The following is a 5,494-nucleotide window of genomic DNA, read 5'->3' on the forward strand; positions in this document are numbered from 1 at the left end:
AAGGAGAAAGTGAATAAATCCCTTAAAGAAAATCAAGAAAACACAAAGAGTTGAAGAAAACATATAAAACTCTTCAAGACCTGAAAATGGAAATAGAAGCAATAAAGGAAATACAAACTGAGGGATTTCTGGATATGGAAATTTTGGGAATTTATGCAGGAACTACAAAGACAAACTTCTCCAACAGAATACAAGAGATGGAAGAGAGAATCTCAGACATTGAATATATGATATTAAAAATGGATACATTGGTCAAAGAAAATGTTAACTCTACAAAATTCCTGACATAAAACATCCAAATATAATTGGAATACTATAAAAATACCAAGCCTAAGAATAATAGGAGTAGAGGAAGGAAAAGAATTCTAGATCAAAGGTCCATAAAATATTTTCAACAAAACTATAGAAGAAAAGTTTCTTAACCTAAAGAAGGACATGCCTTTAATGGCACAGGAAGCTTACAGAACACTAAATAGATTAGACCTAAAAAGAAAGTTCCCTTGGCACATAATAATCAAAACACTAAACTTATAAAACAAAGAATATTGAAATCTGCAAAAGAAAAAGACCAAATAACACATAAAGGCAGACCTATTAGAATTATATCAGACTTCTCAATGCAAACTCTAAAAGCCAGAAGAGCCTGGACTGATGTGATATAGACTCTACAAGATCACAAAGGCCAGGACTGACTATTATACCCAACAATACTTTCACTCACTATAGATAGAAGAAATATGATATTTCTTGATAAAGTCAAATTTAAACATCATCTATCTACAAATGTAGCTATACAGAAAGGGCTAGAAGAAAACCACCAACCTTAGGTTATCAACACCCACAAAAAACAGAGGAAAAAATAATCTCACAACAAAACAGGAACAAGACAAGGTTGTCCATGTCCTCCATGTTTATTCAATATGGTAGTTAGACCAGTAAGAAAACTGAAGGAGATCAAGTGTATACAAATTGGGAAGAAAAAAGTCAAAGTATCACTATTTGCAGATGTTATGATAGTATATATAAATGGTCCTAAGTATTCCACCATGGATCTCCTACAGCTGATAAACACTTTCATAGAAGATTAACTTTAAAAAAATTAGTAACTCTCTTGTATACAAATGACAAGTGGTCTGAGCAAGAAATCAAAGGAGACAACATCTTTCACAATATCTTCGAATAATATAAATTATCTTGGGGTTGCTTTCATCAAGCAAGTGAAAGACATAAAAGGTAAAATTTTAAAGTCTTTGAAGAAAGAAATTGAAGAAGATATCAGAATATGGAAAGATCACTGAAGCTCATGGATTTGCTGGATTAATGTAGTGAAAATGACCATCCAACCAAAAGCAATCCGTAGGCTCAATGCATTCCCTGTCAAAATTTTAACACTATTCTTTATACCTGAAAAACAACACTCAAGTTCATATGGAAAAACAAACAAACAAACAAACAAACAAACAAACACCTCAGGATAGATAAAACAATCCTGAACAATAAAAGAACTTCTGGAGGTATCTTTGTACTTGGTTTCAAGTTGTACTTCAGCACTATATAGTAAGAACCATATGGTATTGGCATAAAAATAGACATGTTAATTAATGAAATCAAATCAAAGACCTAGACATAAATCCACACATCTATGGACACACGATTTTTGGTAAAGAAGCCATAAATACACACTGGAAAAAATAGCATTTTCAACAAATGATGCTGGTCAAACTGAATGTTTGCATGTAGAAGAATGCAAATAGACACATACCTTTTCACTCTACACAAAACTCAAGTACAAGTGCATTTATCAAATTTAAATGCCATGTACAACCAGTATCTAAGTAGCCATCCCTTGAGTTAAACTGCATTTATCCATTCATGTAATCAACAGCTCTGTGTATGTGTAATCATGTGTGCATATCCACATTCATAAAAGAAACTTTAGTAAAGCCCAAAGCATACATTGCACTACACAAAATAATTGTGGGAAGTCTCAACACCCCACTCTCATTAATGGACAGATGATGGAAACAGAAACTAAACAGAGACACAGTAAAACTAACAGAAGTTCTGAAACAAATGGATTTAGCAGATGTCTATAGAACATTTTATCCTAAAACAAAAGGATATACCTTCATCTCAGCACTTCATAGTACCTTCTCCAAAACTGACCATATAACTGGTCTCAAAACAGGCCTCAAAAGATACAAAAATATTAAAATAATCCCATCCATCCTATAATATCATCATGGACTCAGGCTGATCTTCAATAACAACATAAATAATAGAAAGCCTACATACATGTGAAAGCTGAACCACACTTTACTCAATGATTCCTTGGTCAAGGATGAAATAAAGAAATTAAAGACTTTTTAGAGTTTAATGAAAATGAAGCCACCACATACCTAAACTTATGGGACACAATGAAATCAGTCCTAAGACAAAAATTCATAACTCTGAGTGCCTCCAAAAAGAAACTGGAGAGAGCATACACTAGCAGCTTGGCGGCACATCTGAAAGCTCTAGAACTAAAGGAAGCAAATTCATCCAAGAGGAGTAGACAGCTGCAAATAATCAAACTGAGGACTGAAATCAACCAAGTGGAAACAAAAAGAACTATACAAAGAATCAACCAAAGCAGGAGCTGGTTCTTTGAGAAAATCTACAAAGTAGATAATTCCTTAGCCAGACAAACTAGAGGGCAAAGAGCCAGTATCCTAATAAACAAAATCCAAAATGAAAAGGGAGTCAGACCAACAGAAACTGGGGAAATCCAAAAATTCATCAGATCCTACTACAAAAGCCTATACTCAACAAAACTGTAAAACCTGGATGAAATGGGCAATTTTCTAGACAGATAGCAGGTACCAAAGTTAAATCAGGATCAGATAAATGATTTAAACAGTCCCGTATCCCCTAAAGAAATAGAAACAGTCATTAATAGTCTCCCAACAAAAATAAGCCCAGGACCAGAAGGGTTTAGTGCAGAGTTCTATCAGACCTTCAAAGAAGACCTAATACCAATATTCCTCAAACTATTCCACAAAATAGAAACAGAAGGTGCTCTGCTCAATTCATTCTTTGAAGCCACAATTACTCTGATACCTAAACCACACAAAGACCCAACAAAGAAAGAGAACTTCAGACCAATTTTCTCTTATGAATATCAATGCAAAAAATACTCAATAAAATTCTTAAAAACTGAATCCAAGAACACATTAAAGGGATAATCTGTCATGATCAAGTAGGCTTCATCTGAGGGATTCAGGAATGGTTCAATATATGGAAATTCATCAACGTAATCCACTATATAAAGAAACTCAAAGACAAAACCCACATGATCATCTATCTCGTTAGATTCTGAGAAAGCATTTAACAAAATCCAACACCCCTTAATGACAAAAGTCTTGGAAAGATCAGGAATTCAAGGCCCATACCTAAACATAGTAAAAGCAATATACAGCAAACCAGTAGCCAACATCAAACTAAATGGAGAGAAGCTGGAAGCAATCCCACTAAAATCAGGGACTAGACAAGGCTGCCCACTTTCTCCCTACCTATTCTATATAGTACTTGAAGTCCTAGCCAAAGCAATTAGACGACAAAAGGACATCAACAGGATATAAAATGGAAAGGAAGAAGTCAAAATATTACTATTTGCAGATGATATGATAGTATACTAACGTGAACCCCAAAATTCCACCAGATAAGTCCTAAACCTGATAAACAGCTTCAGTACATAAAAAAATTACCTCAAACAGATCAGTAGCCTCATACCAAAAAGATAAACAGGCCGAGAAAGAAATTAGGGAAACAACACCCTTCACAATAGTCACAAATAATATAAAATACCTTGGTGTGAGTCTAACTAAGGAAGTGAAAGATCTGCATGATAATAACTTCAAGTCTCTGAAGAAAGAAATTAAAGAAGAACTCAGAAGATGAAAAGATCTCCCATACTCATGAATTGGTAGGATCGATACAGTAAAAATGGCCATCTTGCTGAAAGGAATCTACAGATTCAGTGCATTTCCCCATCAAAATTACAACTCAATTCCTCACAGAATTAGAAAGAACAATTTGCAAATTCATCTGGAATAACAAAAATACCTATAGGATAAGGAAAAATATTCTCAACAATAAAAGAACTTCTGGAGTAATCACCATCCCTTACCTTAATCTGCACTACAGGGCAATTGTGATAGAAACTGCTTGGTATTGGTAGAGTGACAGGCAGAAAGATCAATGGAATAGAATTGAAGACCCAGAAATGAACCCACACAAGTATAGTCACTTGACCTTTGACAAAGGAGATCAAACCATCCAGTGGAAAAAAAGACAGCATTTTCAACAAATGGTGCTGGCTCAATTGGAGGTAGGATGCAGAAGAATGAGAATTGACTCATTCTTATCTCCTTGTACAAAGCTCAAGTCCAGGTGGATCAAGGACCTCCACATAAAACCAGATGCACTGAAACTAATAGAAAAGAAAGTGGGGAAGAGTCTTGAGCACATGGGCATAGGGGAAAATTTCCTTAACGAATAGCTTATGTTCTAAGATCAAGGATTGACAAATGGTACCTCATAAAACTGCAAAGCTTCTATAAGGTATAGGACACTGTCAATAGAACAAAATGGCAACCAACAAATTGGGAAAAGATCTTTATCAATCCTACGTCTAATAGAGGGCTAATATCAGATACGTAAAAAGAACTCAAGAAGTTAGATTTCAGAGAACCAAATAACTAAAAAATGGGGTACATAGCTATACAAAGAATTCTCAACTGAGGAATTCTGAATGGCTGAGAAGCACCTAAAGTAATGTTCAAATCCTTAGTCATCAAGGAAATTTAAATCAAAGAACCCTGAGATTCCATCTCACGCCAGTCAGAATGGCTAATATCAAAAACTCAGGTGACTGCAGATGCTGGAAAGGATGTGGAGAAAGAGGAACACTCTTCCATTGCTCATGGGATTGCAAGCTGGTAAATCCATTCTGCAAATCAGTTTGATGGTTCCTCAGAAAATTGGACATAATTCTACCTGCAGACTCAGCAATACAACTCCTGGACTTATACCCGAAATATGCTCCAACATGTAATAAGGACACACACAACTATGTTAGTAGCAGCCTTATTTAAAATAGCCAGAACCTGGAAAGAACCCAGATGTATCTCAACAGAGGAATGGACACAGAAAATGTGGTACACGTACGTAGTGGAGTACTTCTCGGCTATTAAAAACAATGGATTTATGAAATTCTTCGGTAAATGGATGCATCTGGAGGATATCATCCTGAGTGAGGTAACCCAGTCACAAAAGAACACACATGGTATGCACTCAATGATAAGTGGATATTAGCCCAGAAGCCCGGAATACCTAAGATACAACTCATGAATCACATGAAACTCCAGAAGAAGGAAGACCAAAGTGTGGATACTTTGATCCTATTTAGAAGGGGGAACAAAATACCCATGGAAGGAGACAAAGTGTGGGGCAG

Source organism: Mus musculus, chromosome 9, assembly GCF_000001635.26.
Source record: "Mus musculus strain C57BL/6J chromosome 9, GRCm38.p6 C57BL/6J".
Classification (NCBI taxonomy): Eukaryota; Metazoa; Chordata; class Mammalia; order Rodentia; family Muridae; genus Mus; species Mus musculus.